The sequence below is a fragment of the Macaca mulatta genome, chromosome 17 (assembly GCF_049350105.2).
Source record: "Macaca mulatta isolate MMU2019108-1 chromosome 17, T2T-MMU8v2.0, whole genome shotgun sequence".
In the NCBI taxonomy this organism is placed as follows: domain Eukaryota; kingdom Metazoa; phylum Chordata; class Mammalia; order Primates; family Cercopithecidae; genus Macaca; species Macaca mulatta.
Window position 1 is genome coordinate 11,818,157 of NC_133422.1, and position 12,706 is coordinate 11,830,862.

The 12,706-nt window shown below is 39.0% G+C and overlaps 1 protein-coding gene across 4 annotated transcripts in view; it reads left to right on the forward strand.

Moving 5' to 3' along the window:
* FRY (FRY microtubule binding protein) overlaps window positions 1-12,706 on the forward strand; it is a 267,764-nt gene that overhangs the window by 9,696 nt on the left and 245,362 nt on the right. The gene's annotated exons all lie outside the window — the stretch shown is intronic.

A 12,706-nucleotide genomic window follows, 5' to 3' on the forward strand; every position in this document is an offset into this window, starting at 1 on the left:
ACAAGCTGTCTCCCTTCTGTTTTACTTGATTGAATACACCTGCAAGAAAATAGGAAAACCAGAGATGTTTTTGTGTCTTGCCTGCTGATTTTATGTTTCATTTATAAGAAACCCCCAGTGCTTACCATTATAGGAAAGCTAATCCTAGTTCATGCCAATTGAGAGATCAGTTTTGAAGGTGTTTGAAAACCTGGCCCATTTTTTCATCTGGCAGAGTAAACTACTTTGTTCTCAACTAACAATTTAAAATGCTTGAACTTTAAGAAAGATCAAAATTGTAAGTGAGAATGAAGATTCTAGCACATTTTAAATATTAAAAAATCCATTTTATCTTAGCTTCTTTTCCTTTATTTTGTTACCTGTTTTGTTAACCATGTCAATCCTTAGTACCACTTTCTAGAGGGGAAGAGGAGTGGACATTTAAATTATATTGTCTACAATTAGTCCACTGCTTTATGAAAAGAAGGAAGGAAGAAAGGAAGAAGGGAGGAAGGGAGGAAAGGAGGGAAGAAAGGAAAAGAATTGGAGGGAGAAGAGAGAAAAAATACAAATTGGAAACAATTACTGTAGGATTTTGAAATCAGTGACTTTCATTTCTAAATCCCTTGTTACTAATCAGAATTCAGTAACATGCTACTCACAGGTTTAGTGTTATGGTTATAACATAGAACATATTTTTGCCATTTAGTAATTTGAAATGGGTGCCATTTTAGTATACTTTTGCTAGGAATGATAGAATAACCTCATAAGGGCTGAAAGAATAAAGACTTTTAATTAGCTTGCCCAACCCACAGCCTGGAGATGGGAGGTTCCAGGTGGGCTTAGAAGCTCAAAGACCTAGACCATCCAATCTTTGGACCGGTCACACTACGTGATCACAGAATGGCCACCTCAGTTCCAAATATCTTTGCTTCACTTGAGTCAGGAAGGAAGGAGGCCCAGGTTAGGGCTTTCTTGTAACAAGAAGATTATTTTGATAAAGGTCCCAGCAAACTTCCTCTTGCTTCTCTCTGATAGGAACTGGGTTACATGCCTACCCTTAGACCAGTCACTGGCAAAGATGAATGGAATAGCCAGGTTGACTTAGATGAGTCATGGTTCAGGCCCTGGCACTAGGCTGGGTCCACCTTTTGTAAGACAAGGGACTTCTACCTGCCACCTGAACAAAACAGAGATTCTTGTACCAAGGAAGAATGATAGGCAACTAATAGTGCCATTAAGTAAAAACTACAACAGTATGTATTAGTCCGTTTTCATGCTGCTGATAAAGACAAACCCAAGACAGGGCAATTTACAAAAGAAAAAGGGTTTATTGGACTTACATTTCCATGTGACTGGAGAAGCCTCACAATTATGGCAGAAGGTGAAAGGCACGTCTCACATGGCAGCAGCAAGAGAGAGAATGAGAGCCAAGTGAAACGGGTTACCAAACCATCGGCTCTTGTGAGATGTATTCACTACCACGAGAACAATATGGGAGAAACTGTCCCCATGCTTCACTTATCTCTCACCAGGTCCCTCCCACAGCGTGTGGGAATTATGGGAGTATAATTCAAGATGAGATTTGGGTGGGGACACAGCCAAACCATATCACAGTAGATGACTGTTGTTAGAAACTCAACACCTGTTGTTGTATAATATTGCATTAAGGGCAGTAATAATAGCTGGTCTTTATAAGCACTTATAAAGTATCAAGAGCCGTGTGAAGTGCTGTATATGTATCATTTCCTCTGGTCTTCACCATGACACTGTTTTACACATGTGGAAAGATGAAGGAACTATTTGTAAGTGATGGAGCTAGGGTTCCAACCTAGACTCTAGGATAAACAGTACACTGTGTGGCCTCTCATCGTCATTGGCAAGATAAAGATATTGGCTAACAGTAGGTGAAATTGAGGAACCTCTGGTGGGAGTAGAATTATATTGATGTGTACTTCCTACTAATTTACCACAGTGATATCTGTCAAAAAGCAGTGGCAAAGTCTTGAAAGTAGCCGCCACCAAAAAATTTTGTATTTCTTTGCCTTCAGTTTCAAAAAAGAAACCTTTCCTAATGTTTTCTTTATTATACTAACTCAAAAAGAAATGGAGTCATTCTATTGCTTTAAAAAAAAGAAAAAAGCAAATTATAAGAAAGAATATTTTTTAGATCAGTCACTTGAGCCCCTTAAGATTGTACCCAGGCCAGCATAGTGGCTCACACCTGTAATCCTAGCTCTTCAGGAGCCTGAAATGGGAGGAGTGCTTGAGGCTAGGAGTTTGAGACCAGCCTGGTCAACACAGTGAAACCCCATCTCTTTTGTTTTTTAATAAATTTAAATTTTAAAATAGGACAAAAAAATGATTATATCCAGTTCTCAGATGGAAGGGAAAAAAAGGAATATGTAGATCTATTGAATTATGCTGTTAGGTTAAAATTAACAAGTTCAATATTTATCTGTTTACAGCTATCCAACAATAGTAGATGAAATGCCCTTAATATTTCCCTTAGATACCAAAAGGACAAAATGTTTTTCTGTTTTCAGATATTTCCATTTCATGTGGAAGTATCAGTATTTTCCAGTGAGGTTTATATTTTCATCTTGTTCAGATTTAGCTATTAATTTGAAAGGGCTTTATCACTGACTGACTTTCCCTATACACAGCGTCCCTAAGCTAGGTCTTGCAATGGTTAAATAAGAATAGCTAGCATTCATGAAAGACTGCCATGTTTCAGCCACAGTGCTAAGCAGTCTCTCATTTAAACTTCCTCACATCCTATTGAGGCAAATACCATTTTGTAGAATAAAAACCAAATGCTAATAAAGAAATAAGAGACATTCACAATCAGTAGGTGATGGTGCCCAGATTCCAATCTGCTTCTGTCTCTAGAGCCTCTCTTCTTGTTGGCAGCCCAGTTAGAGCCATTCCTGCCCCACTTTTCCTCTGTTCATTTCCCACCAAAGCATCTGAAAGAGCCAGATGCTTGCTTGCTTGGCCTTCAGTGCAAGCTTCTGACTGCTATCCCAGTTGCTGGGGGGAACTTCTGGAAAGGATTTTCTTCCTGGAAATACGAGAAATGCATCTTTTGCCACGCTGATATACTTGCTGCTTCCAGCCTTTGAACATAGTTTGTGCAGGTGGCTGAAAAACAAAACAAAATTAGAATAATCATCTAAGGTGATTTTAAGCTGAACTTGAGCCAAGTTCCTGCCCTTAAAAGAAGAGTGTCAAGTGAAAAAGATCTATATAAATCAATAATTGCAGTAAAATATGACCAGTAAGCAATCCCATGAAATGTTAATTGTGTATATGTAAGAGTGACTGTTATTTGTACATTCTTTTACCTGCTGACCCCTAAGACCAATTTTCACTAATTTTTTCCCTATATTGCTGATATATATCTCCAAAATAGGATATTTTCTTATCAACCTGCTGAAGCTGTGACTTCATCTCTCTCCTCCAGGACCCTTATAGGGCTTAGTTCCTCATCAGTCATGCTGAATTTCGCTATTAGTCAGTCCTAGGCAAGAAACTAGACTTGTTTTCAACCCTTCATTGTTGTTCATCCAAATTGCTGCTAAAACTTGTCTTGTTTTCCTCCTTGAATGACATCTCCCACATCTGGACCTTCGTCACCATCACCTCTGCCAAGGCCTGGTTCCAGGTCTGCATCACCTCCCATCTGGAATACTCACAATTCCTTCTCACTGGCTATCTGCTGCTACTGCCTTTCCAGGACAGGCTTTCCTGGAAGTCCTTCCCGTAGCTTTGAGCATTGATCTTCACCTTTTTACTCTTGTAATTGTGCATCAGCTTCCATAGGCAGGGATTGCATGACAAATGCTTTTGGTGTCAATGGTTGCAAGCTCACTGAATAATTAAAATACCATCGTGAACTGGGAGTCACCATCTGAATTAATTTCATTGACGATATATATCCAAACCATTTGTTTTGGTAGGTTCAAGAGTTCTGTGGGGTGCAGAAATGGACTGAATCTTTGACCTGTATCCTGTAATCTAAATACCAATGATATCCTTGGAGTATTAGTCACAGTCATTGGCCAGAGATGAGGTAGGAGTATTACTGTGGTACTACAAACACAATTAAGTTAAAAGGAATAACATCTGCTACTCTATATTTTTATGCTGGCGAGATTTAAACAGGCTAGATTTGACAAGGCATAATGTAGAAATTGAGGAAAGGCTTGCTGAAAGTTAAGACCGAAAGCTAAGTATAATGCCCTGGTTAATATATTAAGTGAGCTTAGGCAGAGGATACTACTACTCATGAAGTGTACACACTCCAGTGATGGAAGACCCACTCAACAATTCTCAAGTGTCCCTCGTACACAAAACAACAGCCATCAAACTGGCCCAATGAGCTCATTAAATATCATATTGTTCTGCCAGACAAGGCCCTTGTTTTAGGGAGTGACTAAGAGACTGTCACTTCTTGGGCCAGGAGAATGAAAATGCTCTTCAGGCTCTGGTAAAAGGATAGAGATAAATTGTTGATACTGTTCCTGGAACATCCCTCCCCATTTCAGTCTATGTCTGACTGGCCTGTGTTTCATACTGAAAGATGACAACTCAGCTGATTTACTCAGCTCTGTGTTTTCCTGAAGTTTTTGCTGTTGTCCCACGCAAGAGACAGAAGGTTAGAATCTATGTTCTTTGTGGACAGCGCTAAGTTAATGCCAAAAGATCTACGCGAGCCTGATGCTGCTGGGGCTGGCAAAGTTATGTGAGCTCCGAAGTTGAGACCAAGCCTCCATCTCCTCTACTTTAAGTGGAAAGTTAACACAGTCCGGAAGAGTCAGCCAGGAGTATCAGCCCGTTTGTGTTAACTTGCTTTTATTTTTTCTTGCTGAAAACAGAAGTGAATTACACTCTTCACTGAATCCTGCTGCAGAGGAAAATGATGCAACACTGGTCACATGACACAAAGATAAAAGGCCCTTTATGCAAACCTAGTTCTTCATTGTGTTTCCATGTAAGGAAAGGTTCAATACCCACACTGCAAAGCAACACAAAATTGTTGTTCTTAATCTTGGATCTTTCTCTACATGGAGCAGCCATGATGTTTTACGTTGTTTTTGTCTTTTTAAATTTTTCTGCCTTTTTGACCACAAGATTCATTAATGTTTATGTAATACAAAATATAGAAAGAAATTATATAGGCTTATTTGATTTACTTTTGACTAAACAAGGGTTTTTTTCTATGTGGTTTGGGACTGTTACGATCATGTGCTTTGCCTTAGCCACACACTTGCTATGTGAACTTGAGCAAGTTACTTAAATTCTGATTCCTAAAAAAGAGACTACCTGATATGTATGAGATATATATGGGGGTATATATATATGTATATATATAGCTACATAATCATGTATATTTCCTTAAATAAATATGTTTATCTATGTATACCTACTCATAGAGCCATAACAATTAAAGGAGTTGACATTTATGAAGTATTTAGCATATTCACTATTGTACTTGCTCAAATAAATGGTAGCCATTGTTATTAGTAATTTGCCTAATTAATGCTTGTCTAAATCCCTCTGTAAGTTAATGGTTTTGTCATGTTGGCTCATTGCCAAGACAATATGACCAGGAACCAAAGAGTCTTGGAGCTTTTTTGTGACATCTTCTTGACTTGAGGATCTGAACTTTACCACCCCCTAGAGAGGACATTTTGGTAGCAAAGTACATTTCTGGAACTTCAGAAAATTAACCATCTAAAGATGTCTAAGATGTAATGTGTTCCTTCTAAATTCAGAGCTATGTATGGTGGCTGAAAATATAACAAGGCATTAGCGTATGCTACAGTTGCAGCATTTTCTTGTTCCTTTTTCTTTTTTTCTTTTCTTTTTTTTTTTTTTTTGAGACAGAGTTTCGCTCTTGTTGCCCAGGCTGGAGTGCAATGGCATGGTCTCGGCTCACTGCAATCTCCACCTCCTGGGTTCAAGCGATTCTCTTGCCTCTGTCTCCCGAGTAGCTGGGATTACAAGCACGCGCCACCACTCCTGGCTAGTTTTTTGTGTTTTTAGTAGAAACAGGATTTCACCATGTTAACCAGGCTGTTCTCGAACTCCTGACCTCAGGTGATCTGCCTGCTTCGGCCTCCCAAAGTGCTGGGATTACAGGTGTGAGCCACCACACTCGGCCCAGTTGCAGCATTTTCTGTGAGCATTTACATGAATTAAACCTGAAGCGTGAGATTTTTGGATCTAGACCAAACTCTTCTCCTGTGTATGAGTTTCAATGTCACTCTGACGGACCCACTTCCACTTCCCTTTCCCCTACCCTTTCGACATACTTCCATTGTAGCAACAGTGGCATAGTGTAACCACTTTGCCTGTCTCAGTCCCTCCATGACTGAGAATCAACCGTCTTTTCATTTTTCTACTCTCCAGCACATCTTAGGGCACATTGGCTCTTGTGAATAATCTGTTAAATATTAACTGAGTGAATAAAATCACTTGAGTGGGTGTTGGAGGTCTGTGGCTAAACTGCCAGCATGTCTCCCATCAGTGGATGAGCACCCAGCAAGCAGTAACACTGTTTCGTCTTTTGGGATCTTTCTATCTTTTATTCCAAGCAGGAACTCAGCATCTAATCTTAGCTATAAAGTCTCTTTCCTCTGTAACCCACACCTGTTGTTTTTTTTGAGTGAGTTCAACAAGCTAAATTGTACCATTGTGTTCACAGAACTCTGGGCAGATATGTCCATGAAATGAAAAGTGTAGAGTGAAATAATGTTTTATTTGTATAATGATCAGCCAACTTGAGGAAACATTTCAGAGAGAAATTGTGTGTTTATTTTTAAATCATTCAGCACTGTCAAGGATTGCTCTCTGTAAAAATACTAACTTTTTCCTACATTTACCTAAATGTCATTTATGTTACAAGGATTTGACTTACTTTTAAACCTTCTAGCCACTTTTGCCAAATTGGAAGGAAACCATGCTCAATGAAGTCTACTGAGCTAATTTAATTATTTACTCACAAGGTCTTTTTCCATGTGGGGAATGCTGCTGTTTTATATTTATTTGGAGACACTGATGGCCTTTCTAGAAAAAAAAAAAATCTGAATGTAAAGATTTTATCTTCATGATTAAGGTGCATGTACTTAAATAGCTGCCCAAATTGGCCATGCCTGAATAAGCTTCAGGAAGTACCTGAGAGTGAATCAATAGTCCTCCCTTTCCCTTCTTGTCAATTATTAAATGCTTACATATGTAGGGTACTGTGGTACGTAGAGTACACAGTGATTCAGCAGGCCCAGCTCTTGCCTTCTCTGGGCTTCACAATCAAAGACAGCCTACTCTGATGAAAGGGAAGGTATAAGGAAGTTGCAAGAGAACAGAAATAGGTGCTCTGGCCATGCCAGGCATTGTACTGGGACCTAGGGACACTGACCTAAATAATCATGTAGAGAAGGAAGTGATTCATCATTTTAAGAGGGAGGGAAGAAGCTGAGGGATAGTTCCACAGAGGCTGTGACATTTGAATATGAAGAATGTTATAGAGAAGAGGGAGAAAGGTGGAGGGAAGAGCATGAGCAGTTGCAGGGAGTTGGGGAGGTGACTGAGGGAATGACAACTGGATCCCAAGGTCCCTGAAAGAGTGACAGATGGTGGATACAAAGGCAAGTTGGGTGAGATGACAGGGAGCATGGAAGGATCTTCTGAAAGGTCTGGGCTTACTGTGAAAGCACTGGGCAACCCCATAGGTTTTTAAGCAGGGAACAGCATGATCACATCCCAGCAAATTCCGGGCCTCTGGACTGAGAATGGAGGTAGAGCCAATCACTGCGAGGATGGCCCAGGAAACAGACAACAAGGACTCAAAATAAAGTAGTAGCAGAGGAGTTGGATAGAAGGGAACAGATTCAAGCCAATTGTCTGGGGTAGAATTGTCAGAGTTTGGTATCTTCCCTGGGTCCAACCTGTGTTTCATTTTAATGTATGATAGAAACACGCATAATTATGTAGCTCAAGCAAGCTGCTTTAAAAAAAAATAGGCAGAAGCAATTATTTGATGAACAGTGTTTTAATATTATACTTTGGCTAGAAAATATGCTGTTGAAATAGAATATTTGTGTTGAGGGTAAAAGTTGATGGTGGGGTTCTCTCTTGACAATGCTCAATTGATTTAATACATCAAATTAACACAGTGGTGTTGTATAGCTGCTATGTGAAGCCCCTGTTACATTCATTTTATAGTTATTCCTAGGTTATAGATTGGCAGAGATTTTCTTAGGTTTTGTTTTTCAAGGAAATACACATTTTAGATGGCCACATGACCTTAAACCATTTAAATGTCAAACAAATACCTAATGGATACTGCATAGCCTGTTGGATTACTTCGGGATAGTTTTAGAGTATCAATTCATCCAAGTTGTCTAACCACTTTTTACCTATGACAATCTCAGAAAAATGTCGTGTAATTTTCGTAGAAAAAAAAGGCATCATGAAAGCTCCCAAAGATAGCACCTCCTAAGAAACAAGTTCAAGATCATCTCTGTCAACTGCTTTTATTATATTCAGAATTATCTACAGCTTGGTCCTGCAGTGACACACAGGCATTAGCAGTTGTTTCACCTTCCTTTCTGTCCTTCAGGGAGAGCAGTGTGCTTTCCTGGGCCATGTATAGTTGCATAATAAACCCTTCTAGGAGAAAATGTCTCCTAGTCTTAGGGGCATTTTTGAAAGCATATTTGCTCTGTTCTTATGTCACTTCAAACTCCATCCCGTTAGGCTAGTTAAATCAGATTCTCCCAATGCCTCCTCCCCACCTTTATGTGAGGAAGTTTTAGCAGTCATGTTAACACTATGGGCTGACAGGGCATGACACTGACTACTTCAGAATGCCACAGAGTACTCCGGTGACAATTATTACGTAATGACATCACATCAGTCATCACATATGAAAATTAGACAGAGGTGCACCTACCTCTTCATAATGAAACAACAGGTTGTAAACCTTACACCTGTACTATCTTGTGCACTCTCAGTTCTCTGAATGAATATTGTAAAATAAAGAGACCTATAATTAAGTTTTAATTATATCCACCACATACAGCATTTTAGGAAGACCCTTACAACATAACATGTCAACAGACTCTGAAAAGCAACAATGAGGATTGTTCAAGGAAACAAATCAGTACCAGTACAGTTGAGAACAGAGGTAATAACTTAATCTGAGAGGTTATACAGCCATAAAACTCCATTCATGTAAATCCATACTTACATTATTTCCATTTCCTTCTGATTCGGGAGCTCAAAATTATTTTATCCCAGGATGTAGTTGGGGGAGGAAAATGACCGTTTCCCTTTTATTTGGTTAAGGGAGGTTTTGTGGTATAAGTGGGATTTTTACAAGGTCTTTGAAGGAGAAGATGGGTTGGCAGGATTGAGGGAAAAGACATGTCAAGCAAAAAGTGTGTAGTTGGGAGAGGAAGAAGCAGAGGAAGGGAGTGGTGAAATGGCTGGCAAGAGCAGATGGGAGGGAATTAAAGGACTACCTACCGGAATGAAAAAGAAGCCCAACAAAAAACTCTACAAACATTTGCCAGTTTAGCTTTCTGCTTAAATATTGAGCTTGTTTTCCCCATTGCCCGAATTACTCCTGAGTTTTCAGATGGATGCTAACTCTGTGAGACCAGTATACACTATTTACAATATGTAAATGATTCTGCTGTAGTAGTACTGTCAAAATAGTGGTTTTGCTAATGCAAATTTGTATCAGGAAATCACAATTTTTCAATTCAATTTTACTAGCTTTTCTTCTCACATGGATGTGGTTTTAAAAAAAAAGATTTCAACAAATCAACCAATATTCATTGAGGACCCACTGTGTACGAAACACTACAGCAGAAGCAATGGTAATTTGCAAAGTATGAGGTAAGCAGGCAAGGTGGAAATCCATGTGATATTCAGAAAGAATGAAGATGTCAGTAGAGGAACTAGCACAACACAATGTGTGATCAATCATAATGTGGGTGATGTGGTTAGAACTAGAGAAAGATTAAGATTTTTAAAAATTTTTTTCCTAGTCAGTTTTATATGTTTGGTTTTGTAATAGATTTGGGTGCCATATAGAAGTATTTAATATCAGAAATCTCTTTTATGATCTTTTGCTTCTCAACTTTTAGGAGGCAGTCTGGTATAGCAGGAAGAGTACAAACTCCAGAGGTGGAAAAGCTATATTGTAGTCCTTTTTCCTGGCATTTATTGAGTGTGCTGTCTTTGACAAATTACTTAGTGTTCTCTTCTATAGAGTGGACATAAAAGTGACCACCTCCCAGTCTCACCTGGCCTGATACTTTTTGAAGTGATCAATAAGTGTTATTGAATCAATAAATCAGTATTTCTAATAACTTAATTTGTGAATATATATGGCTACATGCATTTACTAATTCATAAAGACACAACACTGTAACTTTGTCTGAATAGATTTCCATGTGTATCTGCAAAATTATTCCCTGTGTGTCTAAGTTTTATAAAAAGCATTAATTGGTCTAAAGCAGTGTGCCCAATGCAATACCAGGCACGCATGTAATTCTAAGTTTTGTAGTAGCGACATTAAGCTTAAAAGCATTGAAATTTTCATAATTTATTTTATCTAATTCAGTATATCTAAAATGTTATTTCAATATGTAATCAGCATAACTATTAATAAAATATTTTACCTTCTTTTTTTGAGGAATTCAGAATGTATTTTACACCATCAACATATTTAAATTTGAACACCGAATTTATCCAAAACACTTGATCTATATTTGGATTTAATAAAATTTACAGTTGAAAAAGTACTTTCATATATGCAGATTTGTCCAAACATACTTAAAACATTTCCAATAACTGAACCAAGTGTCAGTTTTTACGTTTGAATTTAAATTAATTGCGATAAAAATAAAAATTAAGTTTGTGGCTGGGCACAGTGGCTAGTGCCTGTAATCTCAGCACTTTGGGAGGCTGAGAGAGGCCAATCACCTAATGTCAGGAGTTCAAGACCAGCCTGGCCAACATGGTGAAACCCTGTCTCTACTAAAAGTAAAAAAATTAGCTGGGTGTGGTGGTGTGGGCCTGGAGTCCCAGCTACTCAGGAGGCTGAGGCTGAAAAATCGCTTGAACCTGGGAGGCAGAGGTTGCAATGAGCTGAGATCACAGCACTGTACTTCAGCCTCCAGCCTGGGTAACAAAGCGAGACTCCATCTCAAAAAAAAAAAAAATTAAGTTCCTTAGTAAAACTGAACACATTTCAAGGGCTAAGCAGCCATATGTGGCTAATAGCTACTGTATTAGACTACAAAGTAGAACTATTTCAAATTGTTTTCTCAGGAAGTCCCAGACTTAGACAGAATAGTTATTTTATAATATAAAATAATGACATTCTAAGACTGGATTTTATTTTGGGAGTTGTCTCTTACCGACTATGCTTAGTAATGACTTCTTTTTTTTTTGAGACGGAGTCTCACTCTGTCGCCCAGGCTGGAGTGCAGTGGTGCAATCTCGGCTCACTGCAAGCTCCACCTCCCAGGTTCATGCCATTCTCCTGCCTCAGCCTCCCGAGTAGCTGGGACTACAGGCACCCGCCACCACGCCTGGCTAATTTTTTGTAGTTTTAGTAGAGACGGGGTTTCACCGTGTTAGCCAGGATGGTCTCAATCTGCTGACCTTCACTTTTGGAGGCTGAGACGGGCAGATCACGAGGTCAGCTAGATTTTTGACATGCCCTTTGAATGAAGCTCTCTAGGTTACTTGGCCTAAAGAACGTATAGATACTATTAAAATGCTGCAGGACAATTGCTGTTTCTTCATGTATGCACCTGACTCCATCGTCTTTGCAGACGAACTGTCTGGGTCTCAGACTGTGTTAGTTTTCCGAGGTCCCACGGCTTGTTAATGGCAGCATCAGCCTGTGAACATGGGCTTACAGGTTCATAATGCCAGAGTCCATACTAGGCCTCATTTAAGTGCAGGTGCATCCCTGATGTACTTTGGACACTTAGAGTCTTCCCTGAAGGAGGGTCCTTTCTTGGGCTATATTTTTTAATTCTCAAACATATCATCAACTCAAAATACATGGTAAAATTTGGAAAAGCACATGAGGTAGACTAGGTTGTCTCAAAGAATCCTTCTTGGGTAGAACAGGGTTGTGGGGATGAGGGTATTAGCCAAAGAGACCTTAGTAGTAAAAGGTTGTGTGGCTCTATGCCTTCTCTGTGCCCCTTCACCGCACTTTTAAAGGCAAAACTTAACAGAAAAACAACCATTACTGTATAACCTCCAAAATAGTGATGCTCCTACTACAGACATTTCTGTGTATACATTTCTCCTTTGGATTTGTTTCTAAATAAAACCAGTAAAGATGATTCACAAGCACTGGGTGCTAATGACTATGGGATACTTAGCTGAATGGTTTTCTAAGATTCAGTATATTCAGTTCTTAGTGTTGAATTCTGTATGCCTTCTTAAAAAAAAATATGAGCCAATTCTCTGAACTCCTGGCATTAACTATTTCATTGGAATTAACATACTTCATGGGAAAGGTTAATGTTCTAAAGACCAGTCAGAACTTCCATTCTGGTTTGGTCTGGTCTCTTGGGCCTAGGGTAGCATCTCAAAACCTATGGCCTCCCATACATTGTATTTAATAAGCCCCACTCTGGAACACACGCCTTTGCAAATTTTGACACTTAAATTGCTGTCAAAAACA